Below are 15,533 nucleotides of genomic sequence, written 5' to 3'. Positions count from 1 at the left end.
CGCAAACAAATTGAATAGTTTTCTTTAAAACAAATAAGATTAGGCTTCAGTGTTTATTATTTTTTAAAGTGTATCCCTCTCCGACATAAATGCATATCTGCCATGCGCCACCGTTCTGCCTACAAATCATGTGATCCAGGTGGTCATGTGACATGCTCAGAAGCATTCTGTTTATAAATGCTATAAAATTTTCCCGAGTCTTATATTTCTTACCATGTAAGTAATTTTTTAAAACAACAATCCATTTGTCAGAAATGACCAAATCTCGGAAATAGGATGGTTTGATAAAAGTATTCTTCCACAGACAGAACATAACGACAATCACAAACCGAGTCATTTGTCTTAGGAACGTCGTTTATCCAATATGGCTATCTAGTATGGGGGCCTTCTTTTTAATCATATCTAATATGTTTGAAGTCTAAAGTAAACGGATTTGATAATAATATTATTGTTAAGACATACAGCTATTTTTCTAGCTGTAACTTCGCGATCTTTCATACCAAATTTCCCAACAAAGGACACATCTCTTCCTCAGCTTGCCTTCGCTGTGCTACAAAACAAACATCATTTTTAACCATGTATTTCATTCAAAAGACTATATTCAGAAAAAAAAATTAAATGCTTTGATTAAAGCACACTTCTTCACAGATCTAATTGTATTTGAAAAATATCTTACTCATAATTTCTTTTTCTTTGCATGTAAGCAAGTTACGTACATATTGTATTTCGGGTTCGTTGCCATAATGCTCTCAGTAAGGAAAATTCAAATATATGTACTGTCAGATAAATTTATCAAAAAAACTACTATCTATATATATTTAATAGGCTTTAGATATATGGATATATTAACAACTAATAGTGTCATCAATGATTTAACAATGATCATTTGCACATTTTCCTTTTAAATTAGTTATCGCAGCTTATTTCTTTTGTATCCTTTCAATCAAGTTTTGATTGAAAAAAATCAGTGATGGCGTTTCATGAAATAAATATACGATTTATTGCAGTCAGTTTCATAAAAAATTGCCAGTAGCTTAGATCCGCTAACCGGAAATGCTACCTTAAACCCCTGTCACACCGGGGCTGCGTCCTCACGGCGACTGCACGGCGTCCTCAAAAAATGCAAAACGCCGAGATGATCGCAGTAGAGTCTCCTACAGCGCCGTGACAACGCGTTGAGATCTCCACTGAACGCCGTAGGGTCGCGTAGGGTCTCCAAGAACGCCAGGGGACGGCGATCACTTTGAGCATGCACAAAGTACGCGCCGTGTGATCGCGGTCTGATAAAAACGCAGTAGAAACGTAGTATGATCGCCGTAGCAGCGCGGTGAGATCTCCGACAACGTAGTGGGAGCTCCGTATAAACGCCGTGAAGTCGCATATGATCGCGGCACAAACGCAGTGATAGTAGACTGCGCTTCCACGGAGACCCCACGGAGATGTCGCGGAGTCCTTGGAGATGTCACTACGTTTCTATCGCGTTTTTACGGCGCTTCTAATGAGATTTATCGTCTTGTGATTTTTTCGATTGCGATTACACGGCGACAGCACGGAGTTGTCACTGCGGTCATTGCGCTCCCACGGCGTTTCTACAGCGTCCGTTGGCGATCATAATGCGCTTTCACGGCGTTGTTAGAGCGTTGTCAGCCAGCTCACAAAACAAGAGCAATGGGATCATATTTGATCAGCTATGATTTAAACGTATTTGTTGCACTAGGAGCATTTATGTGAAAAAATGGAAGAGAAAATTTCACAAGCACTTGTTCTGTTGTTTCAATTAAAATTTGTAAAACATTTTCGGTGTGTTTATTTTTTTTTTTACATTAAAAATAAAATAAAGAAAATTTAACAACACAACTGAACTTGAAATTAAAAAAAGGAGTTTATTCATAAAACTATTAATAATTTAGTACTAAATTATTTTAATATAGAACATTTTTGATTATTAATATTTCTTGGCATGATTAGAAGTCTTTTCATCGTGTAACTTTAAACAAAAATGTGTTACATTCCTTCTAAATATATATCAATGAGTATAGAGCGCGTTGTGAACGTATTGTGAACGCAGCCAGCGCAGTGAGAACGCCGTGAACACGAAGTGAAAACTCCTAACGCGCAGTGAAAACTCCGCGGAAGCGCTGTCAATCGCCGAGAGATCTCCGTGGGAACGCAGTAGAACGCCGTTAGATCGTCGTAGAATCGCGTCCGTCGCCGTAAGGACGCCGTGACATCTTCATATTGTGAAAAATTTTCAGAAATTTGTCGAATTTCCCTGCGATTCCACGGCGATTTAAAAAATTTAACAACGCCGTAATGACTCCGTGTGAACGCAGTTGGTGTGACAGGGCCTTAATCACGGTTTTACTATTTCATGATAGTTTTTAGAAAATAGAAAAAATCCACGATACTTACTATGCTAGTGAAATCCTAATAAAGTTTACGGACATTATCTGTATATAAGTTAGTACAAAACACCCATGCATTAATTTCATTTTACCTTTTTTTTAAATTACTGGAGAATAATGAATTAGACTATATTACATGTAACAGCCATGCATGATCTGTGTAAAAAATAATTATAATTTATGGCATGTTTTCCTCATTTTATGAAAAAATAAAATAATACTTTATATTGATCACTTGTAGATTTTAACAAAATATATAATAATAAAATCACTGTAAATAATATATTTGTAATTAATATAATGATTTTTACCCCTGTAAATCATGATAATTACACTGCACATGATAAAGTTTTCAATGAATAGAATGATTTTATCACTGTATATAATGATAAAACCACTACATATTATAAGTTTTCATTAAATATATTGATTTTACGACTATATATGATGATAAAACCACTTCACAAAAAGGTTATGCCACCTCATATGATATGATAATGACCTTCAGGCAGCTATTGCCTTCCATAATATGTAACAGTTTGTTATTAAATGCAGTGTAACTTTTTTCTTAAATAGAAGAGGGGTTATATTTTGACATATAAATAAAAAGTTCCATCATTTATGTACTTTAATGGTCAGGGTCATGTCAAGAGTTCAAATGTCAGATATTGTGACGTCATCTACTGAATCATTATCTTTTAGGGTTTTTTTAACCATCAGTTGCGTATATTTCTTTCTGCTAATTAAATGATGTGTAGGTTTGTGTGAAGTCACAGATTTAACCTTAGGTGCAAAGTGTTGGTAGAAAAGGAGGTCCCTTCGATAAGTATAAGGCGGGGGGGGGGGGGGTGGGTGTCAAAGGGAGCATTTTTGCAAACTTAGACATCTGCAATAAATTGTTTTAATTTGAACAGTGAAAATAATATTGTACATATATTTTCAGATTATATCGTAATTTGAAGATCACTTAACAAAACTGAGACCTCTTAACTTTTCAGTTAACTCTGTTCAGAAAATTAATATGGAAACTTCCTTACTGAATAATCAAAATTCGATCTGTAAGTTGAATTTTCTGCTAACGAAATATAATTCAAGATATCGTTTTCGTTTCCTGCACTTATTATGGACTCCTGTTGCTTTCGATGAAATTTTCTGATAGAGACTTATTATTAATTACACTTGAACTTTGGCTTTAAACATTTCACGCTAAGGGAATAGTTTTGGCTCTAAATTCGCTCTTGAGTACATCTTGAGCTATGTTTTTAACAAGTGGAATATAAAATAAATTATTGAACAAATTAAAGTAATAATGTTTTATAGTGAAAAGTATATTACAATTTTATAAAAAAGATAAAGTAAGCAGAATTTTTCATCAACTTACTTTTATTCTTGAAATGAATTTGATGATTACACTAAAATTACGCATGTGTAGGGGGACGTTTTCAATCACGTCAAAAGAAAAGACAATTAAACTGCGCTTATACGTTTTACACAGAATATTTTCATTTATTTCTGTTATAAGTAAGAATAAAATTAACATTCAAAAGTAATTTAATGCACATTACGTCTCAAATAAAAGAAAAATTAGAGTTTATTTCTACTAAGATTTTGAGTCAGATTAATAAGTCTGATTTGAGTCAGATTAATGTCCTGTCAGACTCATTACACTGGGTAATTCATTATAAAAAGGGCCGCTGCTTACGCAAGCTCTTAAATCTCTCTTGTCTACTGATTAAAAATATACGTCTATATCAATTAAATGATTACAGATTCATATGGAACGCCATCACTGCCTTATAGCATAAAACGATGCATTCATTATGCCAATCTACCATTACATGATGTGAACATATTGTAATGAATAAGAATTAGTTAAGTGGATTGAAATAGGTTTTTGAATCACCCAATCAAATCATATTATAAATAGCCAATCATAGTTGATATTTTAGCCAATCAAATCATTAGAATTCATTAACCAATGAGTAGAGATTAGGCATAGGAGAAATATTATAAATACAGTGATCAATCTTGTTTCGTTTACTTTTGGTGTAACTCTTCGTCGGAGTTAGGTGACTTGGGAAGGGTACCTGGGCTGTGTCGGGAAACAACAGAATTGTTAGTTAGACCACTCAGCCCAGGGACCCAGGTCCCTAGTGTCTTAGTGACTAGCTATGGTGTCTCGGTGACTTTAGCTTGTGTCTTACCAAAAGTCGTGTCCTGTTGATAGCTATGGTGTCTTGGTGACTTTAGCTTGTGTTTGTGTGTCTTTAGATGTATCTGTGACTTTGTGATTTTTATACGATGTGTTTTAGGTAGTTGCAGACTGTGTCGGGAAACAACAGAACTGTTCGTTATACCACTCAGTCTGCAGCTACAGAGATAGGTTAATTTTATATTTGATCATTTGGTTTGATTGTAAGTGATTCCTTCGTTATAGTTCGTTGTTATTTAGTTTACTAATCATTATCCAGGTAGGACCAAGGAAAAAGTTAAATACATAGTGAATTTAAGTCAGTTTCTTGTTTTAGTGCCTTTGTTATTGAAGTTTGTCATAATTCGATATAAACGTGATTCTTAGGAAGAAAACCTAAGCGAACTCAATCATTTATCATTTGTACATTGTAAGAACGTTACAAATTTGGTGGCAGCGGTGGGATAAACATCACGTTTTAATATAGTTTTTGAAATTTGTTGATCTATTACTTGGGGTTTTTTTTATGGATAAGATTTCTACTCGCGACGTTTAGATAGAAATAATGTTTGTACTGCAAAGATTACATTAATTATAAAGTCAGAGTTTTAACACATGTTATACTAGTAAAATAAATCTAGCAGGGATGTGAATGCTTTATAGAATAGGACTCTTAATGTTCAATTACAAGGTCATACGGAGTCACGAATTTGTGATTACCTATGCGAGGACGCATATTTTTTCGAAGGCGTGGGTAATGTAATGAATAAGAATTAGTTAAGTGGATTGAAATAGGTTTTTGAATCACCCAATCAAATCATATTATAAATAGCCAATCATAGTTGATATTTTAGCCAATCAAATCATTAGAATTCATTAACCAATGAGTAGAGATTAGGCATAGGAGAAATATTATAAATACAGTGATCAATCTTGTTTCGTTTACTTTTGGTGTAACTCTTCGTCGGAGTTAGGTGACTTGGGAAGGGTACCTGGGCTGTGTCGGGAAACAACAGAATTGTTAGTTAGACCACTCAGCCCAGGGACCCAGGTCCCTAGTGTCTTAGTGACTAGCTATGGTGTCTCGGTGACTTTAGCTTGTGTCTTACCAAAAGTCGTGTCCTGTTGATAGCTATGGTGTCTTGGTGACTTTAGCTTGTGTTTGTGTGTCTTTAGATGTATATGTGACTTTGTGATTTTTATAGGGTGTGTTTTTAGGTAGTTGCAGACTGTGTCGGGAAACAACAGGATTGTTGGTTAAACCACCCAGTCTGCAACTACAGTGATATAACTTTATATTTGATTATTTTGTTTGATTGTAAGTGTCTGATTCCTTCGTTATAGTTCGTTGTTATTTAGTTTACTAATCATTATCCAGGTAGGACCAAGGAAAAAGTTTATATAGTGACTTTCAGTCAGTTGTTCGCCTTTGTTATTGAAGTTTGTCATAATTCGATATAAACGTGATTCTTAGGAAGGAAACCTAAGCGAACTCAATCATTTATCATTTGTACATTGTAAGAACGTTACAATATCTTTACGTTATGTCAATTTGTTATGAGGTGATGTAAAAATATCTTTACATCATGTCAATGCTGCATTACATGAAGTAAACACATTCTTTCATTATGTCGGCACTTTATAACTTGAAGACAAAAGTTCATTATGTGAAGTGAAAATATGCTTACATTGTGTTAAAATTTTATTACGTGAAATGAATGTTTCCTTATATTTTTTCATTTCTTTAATATGTGAGGTCAAAATTGCATTACGTCAAGTTAATTTCGTTTTACATGTGTTCTATGATTGAATTTATCATTACATTAAGTCAAAGTCCATTCCCTTTTGTGAGTGTATATTTCTATTATAACAAACCGTTATTACCTGGTGTTAATGCATCTTTATTTTACGCCGAGGTCATCACAATGTGAGGTGAATACATCTTACCTTTATGTCTGTGCTTTATCACGTGATGTAAAAAGGTTTATAACATAATGTGAACACATATTATGGAGACAGTCCCGGCGTTCCATATTATATCAACACTTTATCAACACTTTATTACATTATGTCAAAACTCCATTCCTTTATATGGATATTTAATAAGAATATTATAACTCTTTCTTATGTGATTTAAAACTTTCTTTACATTGTGTTAATTCTTTATCATGTTGATTAAAAATGTTCATTACGTGCTGTAAAATACATTTACATTATGTCAAAGTTTTCACGACTGGGAAGGGGGGGGGGGTCCTGATTAATTAGGACGAATTACAAACACATTATGTGAAGGGGAGAGTCTTTTTTCCGACATAACTTTATCATAGAAAATGTCCATTGAAATTCAGCCCCACTTTTTGCTGAAGTATAAGGGTTATGTAGTATATTTGGACATTTTTTTAGGACTGATCTAAATTGGACCCCCCCCATCCCTTTCACCCGAAATAGGATTTTCCAGTTTGGTCCTTTGGAATTTTTTTTTTGCTTTTTCTTGTACGTTATTTTTTTCTGGCTGACAAACCTCCCCCAACTTTCAAAAACGATGCAACGTCACTGAAATTAGTCATTTTTCAACCATTCCAGGACCAGAATTCTGTTACAAAAATCTACTAGTGGCGATCTTGGGTTCTTGAAAAGAGTAGCTATAGGGGGAGGATATGGTGTCTAAGTTGGGGACCAGGGGTGAGTGAAAGCCCGGGAGCTCTCAGGCTTTATATTTCTTTTTTTTATAAAACGTTTCAACTTATTTCAGTTATACTTTATGTAAAACTAATGCAGTGTCCTACAAAGTAAAACCAACTGAATAATTATAACTTATTTCAGTTATACTTTATATAAAACTATACTGCAATTTCCTACAAAGTAAAACCAATTGATTAATTTCATGCATATTTTGGTCACTACAGTTGGGAGGGCGGGATCCCCCTCTCACCACCCACCCAACAGTGCACGTATGAAATACGATGTGTTTACACTTAAAAAAAGGGGGAGGGGGGGTTAAAGACTGATAAAAAGCTTAGGACAGTGTTTTGTAGTTAGATAAGAAGTTCCGGACTTTTCAAAATAATTCAAAATAAAAAGAAAAATATTGCTGCATGACACATACTATTTGATTTGCGATAATTATGAGATTAAACGGCCAAAAAAAAAAAAAAACAAAAACAAAAAAAAAAAAAAAACAATCGTCAATAAAGATTCCATGGGAACATGTTCCTATTCATAAATTTAACCTGATATTTAATTAAGGATTATTGAGGTCTTGTGTATAATTTAATATTTGATATGTTTAAATTATTTGCATGTTTAACATATGTACATGTAATCACCGAGGGGCAAATATTCTGGTATAGTCACCCGAGAAGCCATGTGGTATAAGTTATATGACATTTTTAAAATTAAAAGAAAATTTAAAATCATTCAAAATCGATAAAATTTACACAAATAATCCAAAAATGCCTTCTTGACGTTAAGAAATATGCTGTGTTGTTTACTTTTGCTCAGCAACCGACGTCATAAAATCTCGAACCCGAGCTAAAATGCGTAACGTAAAGATCGAAAGGATGACATAGTAACTGTTTCCGTCGGGGGTGACATAACTGTTTCCGGTGTGACATAACTGTTTCCAGTGTGACTCAGCATTTTTCAGGGTTTATAGCGAAACTTATTACATTTGTGATATAATAAGAAAACTTATTCAAAAATGTTATATAATGTAATGGAAAGTTGACAAAATGCAATTGAAGTGTTCTGCTATAAGGCAGTGACGGCGTTCCATAGATTCACCAGAAAAGCACGGGTGTTGAGAAATTAATGGGATGTTTCCTGTGTCTGTCATGGCAAGTGGGCGTTACGTGCAATTTTAAGACTACAGAGCTTGGAGACTCTTCTAATACATTTGACCTAATGGTCACGAATATTAATTTTCTACAGTGTTATACGTAAATGTGTTTACATTTCAACAAGAAACGCTACCGAGAGGGCCCGAGAAGCCACGAATGTTTGTCTGTCAAGTATTACGTTACATAAAGTGCGTTACGTTCGTAAAAAAGATTTAAAATTATCCTTAAAAATTAACTGAATTTTTATTCCAGATAAAATGAAGTAAAGGCTACATGTCTATATGGAATATACACCCCTGACCATTTAAGTTATTTTAATCACAAAATTATCAGAAACCACTGGCTCAATGTTTTCTTCTTTTAACACATTATTTATACTTTTTAATATGGGACTAATCTGAATCATTATGTTGTTTTTTGTTTTTTTCTTTTGGAAAAAAAATGAATCTACATTTTTTAAGAAAGATAAGCGTGTAGGATATTTACGTTAATTTCAAATTCTGGCGGTATGTATGTTCTACTTTTACATAATATTTTACTCAAATTGACCAGTATCAATATAACTTACCGAATTTAAGTAACAAAAAATGTCCTCATTATTACATCCATTAAAGTTGCACTTCTTACCATTTTCAAAGAAATTCACAAGATATCATGAAAATGGCGATATAATGTGTTGACTAGAGAGAAAATTACGTCATATTTACAGATAAATGGTGAAGAAGAGTTCAAGTGATATGTTTATCCTGCATAATCGAATTCAGAAATTCACATCGTAAAAAGTCATACACTGTTAGTGGCACTTAACAAGTTTTGTTTTGTCTCTTTCTCATGCAAATGATTCATATATAAAATTTATGTGAGCCACTTTTGCCTGTGGCTGTATAAACTTCACAATTTGGCATTGCATTTTTCTACTTTCTTACAAGTACTATATGTCCTCATTTAAAAAATATAAATCGGGATATAATTTTTATGAATGTTATTATTTTATCTGTATTAGCAGCTAATCTTATTTGATGATGATGCCAGCTCATTTACGTGGTTCAAAACAATTTATTAAAAAAATCGTAACTATAAAGCTATCCAGTGAATTTCAAATCAAGACAATCTCGTTTTGAAACATCAATTTAATTCATTACAAATTCTATCGTGAATCCAATAATAAAAAACTGCAAAATATCTCATTTCCGAAAAATTGAAGCGGAACGAAAAGCAAACTTGATCTGTAACTAATTATAATCACGTTACACTTACATACCAAAAATCATCTCAATCTCTGCAAGCGTTTTAAAAAAAGTTCGGAAAATCAAGTGGAACAGACTGACAAACAGACAGAGGGACAGACGGACGGACAGACTCTGAGGAAACATATAGTCCCTTCTGGTTTCACCGGTGGGGGACTAAAACTCTAGGAGGTGTAAATGGACGAGAAAGGACATGTTACTTTTGCATGAACTCTTTTAGTCTGGACCTGTTTAACCTAAATGAATTATAGAAGAAAACCTGAGACAATTTTGATTGTATAAAATATTGATTATATTACAAAAAGCATCTATTTGTTGCAGTGTAGTAATTATGAATGTGATGAATTGACACTTTATCATTATGCGTTTTTTTTTTACAATTGAAATATATATAGATGTTAAAACAATAAAAGAATATTGAAATGATTGTAAACCAAAGTTTTATGTCCTTGCAAAACCAGATACTCCGGTTTTTAAGAATAAACATAATGGCCACGATCATACTCTCTTTTTAAAAGTAACCCATATTTTTTTAATTGCAACAGACAGAATTGAACTTTGTCTTATTTTGTTGGCAATAAGCAGTAACTAGATGGTCTCGGTTGTATTTACAGTTACAGATGTTTAATCATCATGTCAAGGTCTGGTTTTTAGCGTTTGGGAAATCTTTCACATGCAGGAACCAATCGCGATAGCCTAGTGGTACAGAGTGTATGGCGTTCACTTCGTGATCGAGGGTCCCGGGTTCGAATCTCAATTGCTCGCCGCGAATACGAATTAAAAATACATACATATATTTTGAAATAAGTGAAATTTTAGAGTTTCTTCAAAGATGTCTTTAAAAAAACGTACTTCTTTTCCATGGTAAGCGTTGGTACGAAGGAAACCCCAACCACTTTACCACTGACCCTGGGACCACGTCATTAATAATTTTGAAAGTACCCTTACTCATCAAATCCATGCACATAGTTAATCGCTCAAATCAGATAAGCATTACCTAAAAATGCATTTTAAGTATAAAATTGGTAGGGCCCTACCCTAACCTCAAACCCTTAACAAGGAACCATAAAATTAAAAGTTTTTAAAGTGCTTAATTCCTAATCATAACATTACTCTTATAATTTATCTGCTTAATATCCAAAAGAAGAGGGGAAGAATCTTTGTATTCTACTAAGTATGTAATCTAACACCAGACCAATGACATTGGGGTAATGAAATCAACAATTTTAGAAAGAAAAACGTGGAAAACAAAGTAGAACAGACCGACAGACAGACATAGGACAGCTGGACGGACGGACGGACAGATTCAGAGGAAACCTATAGTGCTTTCTGATTACATCGGTAGGGGACTAATAATGCATATTCCACAGAGCCCCACCATAGCATTAGAACTTCAGATCCTTTGGCCATGAATTTCCTAATTTCGCTAGAGGGCTCAATGCTTATTACAATCATGCCAAACGTTTGACATTTTGATGATTATTACAGAAAGGTGTAAAAAAGACATCAATTAGCCAAATTTGTTCATAAAATTTACTAGCACCCGACTGTCTAAACCAAATTTTGCGACATTTTTTTGAAAAAGATAATTATAATCCAAAATAATATTGTAAGCTCTCCACAGATGGTTTTTCATTCACTGTAAATGGAGATGTTGCTTGTTGGGTTCATTTCTGTCTGTTCCGATTATGCCTGTGATAATAGGGTCTACTTCTGTATCAGAATAGCCTCTCTTTGACAAGTGTTTCTAAAGTCGTGAAGAATGATACGGAGAGCTGAAGTGTCATTGTCACATGTCTTATATGCCATACATTAAATAAAACCTTTGAATACCGCTGAGATTTGAGAGCTTTCTCTGTGATGTAAGATTTGATAGATTTTGTACTTCTTGAAATTTTCTTCCTTTATACGAGGGCTGTTCGAAAATTATTGAGACATTGTGTATATTTTGCTTTCTAATGAACGTTTTAAGGTGAAAATTCGTATATACGTTTGGCATACAATAAGAATTAATAAAAGCAAAAAATATTTTACAAATACTAAATATTTTCTGTACAATGGTAAATAAATGCGTCATCAGTAGGGGTACCCGGGGCAGTCTCGAAATCAGATATTGAAAATATGTAACAACAATGCTCTAACTCTTCATGGACCCATAATAAGAGGGAAAATAAATCTGTTTATGTGTATAATTTTTCAGCTTTGTTTCAAATTCATGTTGTGCAACTTTGATGGAGTTTTGATCAGGAATATGGAGATTATAAAAAAAAATAAAGCGCGGTAGAGAAATCTGCGAAAAAATGGATTTTGACGTCAAGGGCGGAGCAGCGAACATACCTAACTTTTTTTGTAGCGCAATGTAAAACTCTTTTCCAGACTCAACGACCTGCGAAAACAAATAACAACGAGAAAAAATAATGTGTTAGATTTTGTTATTTCATGGGTATATATTTTTTTCAATTAATTCAACCAGAGTAAAATCAAAAGCTCTGGACAACCATCAGTTATTACGTACGGAATTAATATCGTTGACCCGCGTTGCATAAATAGGCACTTCATGATTTTATAAGTCATCTTTTCCAAAAATAAAAATTTTTACACTCCGGCAGCAACAGCATACATTTCTAATGCCTACATCACATTTCCCGGCCGGTAGCCGTAGACCGGTGGTAATCGTTGGTAATCCGTGGTGTTAACGATGCCCTAACATCGGTCCACATCGGCTTAGTAGTCCTTACAGAATCAGTCACATTATCCAGCGATGGGTATTCGATGGGCAACCAATGCCTTTTATTTTAAAAATGTCGTAGTTGCCGGCCGGACTTTCAAAGGCCCAGCGAAGCATTGCTAATCATAAAACGATGTTCTAGGATAATCGGCCGATGTATATTACATCGCTCATACATTGGTGAACATCGTTCGAACATCGGTTGACTACGGGCCAATGTTTGGTCGAACATCGACTGATGATCGGCCGTTATCTGTTGGACACCACTCAACCCCCCGATGACCTCAGATTCAACGGATATTGGACGATGCTCGGCTATACATCGGCCGATCCGTGAAAGATGTGTTAATGATGAGGAGCGATGTGAGTCATCGTTGGAGACATCGCTGAATTTTAATTGATGTGCGGGAAAAAACTATATGCGGTATATTGCATATCTTTGCCCCCACAAAAGTCAAATTTTAAAAAATTCTTGATATGTGCTGAAATTTATAAATTGTATGAGAAATATAAATTAACAAATCATATTATAGTTTCAAAGTAGTTCATTGACAATTTTTGTTTTTATGACCTCACAAACTAGTTCGATTTTTTGTCATTTTTTTAGAAAGAGGACAAAATTGACAAAATTTCAACAATTTTAGCTTTAAAATTTATAGAGCGCAAGTTTGTTCAGGAACAATATTTACATATTTCATTGATATTATCATTCTACAAATAATATCAAAATATTAAGCCTGATCAAATCTGCGCTCGGTGATTTTTACTCAAAATATCAAAGTAAAATATACATTTTTCTCTAAAAATCATGGAAATTTTAAATTTACGTCATTTTTGTGAAGTCATTTCAAACATATGACGCCATTGCTTATGAAATAAAATCTGTTTAAGAACATAATTAAATATTTCTTCGTCAAAGTTTGATTTTGGGGGGCAAATATTGGTTATTACCGAATAAAGTTCTTTATAATTGAACATTGTTTTATTTGATATTTAGAAAGAGCACTACATCAGTGTGTGTTATTTCTCAAACTTTCTCTCTTTCCGCTCCACGGTATACTGAGCTAGTCTAGATTCTAAATTGTTCAAAACATGACCCCCGGGGGTAGGGCGGATCCACAATAAAGAATCCGAGTTTTATATTCAAATACATAAAAAAAATCTTTAAAAATCCTCTTCTCACGAGCAAATGTGTCAGAAAGGCTGAATTTTATATGAAAGCATCTTAGGTAGTGTAAATTCTTAATTGTTCAAATCATAACCTCTGGGAATAGGGCGTGGCCGTAATAAGGAATTCAAGTTTAACACTGAAATATACATGTAAATGTATTAGTCTTAAACTAATGGACTAACGTTATAGTCGAAACTTGCTATCATGTGCATTTTAACAGATATATAGATGCATATAATGCTTATTTACACTTTTATTGAAAAATCATTCTCAAAGATGAGAAAATATCTTTAAAAATATATAACACGTGATCAGGAATAAGCATTTAATTAATTCTATCTCATTGCCATACATATATTGAATTAGTTAATGGAAGTTGTTATTATTTTTCAGTTAGTGCAACACAATAGAATAAGAATTTCACAAAAATGTCAGAGTGATTAATGTGACATAAAATCAAAAATCATAAGCTGAACATTTTAAATAGCATTTTCCCGGTCAAATTAAAATCTAACTCTTTTCTCTTTATATTAAAAACATTCACAATGTGTCATTGATAAAAATATCTCTAGAAAATTACAAGGTAATGGATGACAGAAAAAAAAATGTATATAAAAAAATTGATACAAGTAAGATTTTATCATTTTCTACAATAAATTTTGATTAATCAAAATTCATCGTTAATTGAAGATTTTCATCTTCAGATAACACTTATCAAAACAGTTTGATATTTCAATATAAGTACCTTTTTGCACACGATCATTTTCTATGAATTTTCTGTAATTTTGTTCCCTGAAAATTTTAAACGGACAAAGGACACATGGTCACATAATTTTGTGAACTTTTGAATTACTAGTATTTATTTTCTGAAATGTAAATCATATACATGTATATGTCATTAACATATTTTTATCAACGTTTAAAAAGTCTGATTATGGACAGAATAATATCCCGTAAACATGGAAAACCAAAACTCAAGCAAAAAAAGAAAAAAACTACATAAATAACTACTTTCAAATCTGCGCATGATATTAGAAATATGAAAATGAAAGTTAGTGATCAATCTTCTAAGCTCATGGTCCTTCTTCTTCTGAAGAGAACACGATACTTCACATTTTAATGTCTTTCGATACGTTTCCAAATATCTTATTGTATATCTTTGTAGCATAAACATTTATTTTCATAAATGTCATTCATTCAAATTAAAAGTTTGGGGAAAATTCCTAATATGTTATTATGAACGTATCATCTGGCCTTATTTAGGCATTTACAGCAGGTGATATTAAGTGCTTTCCTCAAAATCCCATCCTTTAAAAATCATTTAAGAATTGGATGAATCCGTCTATAATATTATTACCAGCATTCCTTTTCATATAACACTGTTAATATAGGCGAATATTAAATGAATGAAATTAAAGAGACAATGCACTGCATGCTTCGATCTACACTGGTTTGAAACGGAAAAATATTGAAAGCATTTACATAAAAAATAATTTGGAACATATGATCAAAAATAATATTGCGTGCAATCATCCTATTGTGGGAATCAAAAGAAACAGTCATTTCACCTGCATTCATTTGATAATTACTTTAAATATGTTTGTACACAATACACAATACATATTTTAAAATAAATAATTAAATCATCCAGTAGTTCTTGGTATATACAATGTACTCATATATCCTCTACTATAAACACTATTTTTTATTTCATGAAAATATAGTTTAAAATCATTAATTATTATATGACAGTTAATACACGCATGAAAAAAATATATCAAAATGAAAATTCAATAAATCGTGATTGCAAATATGTGCAATTTTTAAAAACAAAATTCTGATTACATAATTGTAAGTAAAATTTTTAGCGAGGAATTAATTTTAGAATTATAAGCGAGAATGCTAATATCGCTCAAATTGAATATCGCTTAATTATTTGCGTTTTAGTTGTT

This window comes from Saccostrea cucullata, unplaced genomic scaffold (genome assembly GCF_032062105.1).
Source record: "Saccostrea cucullata isolate Sc308-1 unplaced genomic scaffold, CSIRO_AGI_Scuc_v1 ctg399, whole genome shotgun sequence".
Lineage (NCBI taxonomy): Eukaryota > Metazoa > Mollusca > Bivalvia > Ostreida > Ostreidae > Saccostrea > Saccostrea cuccullata.
Note: the sequence above shows the minus strand (reverse complement) of the source record.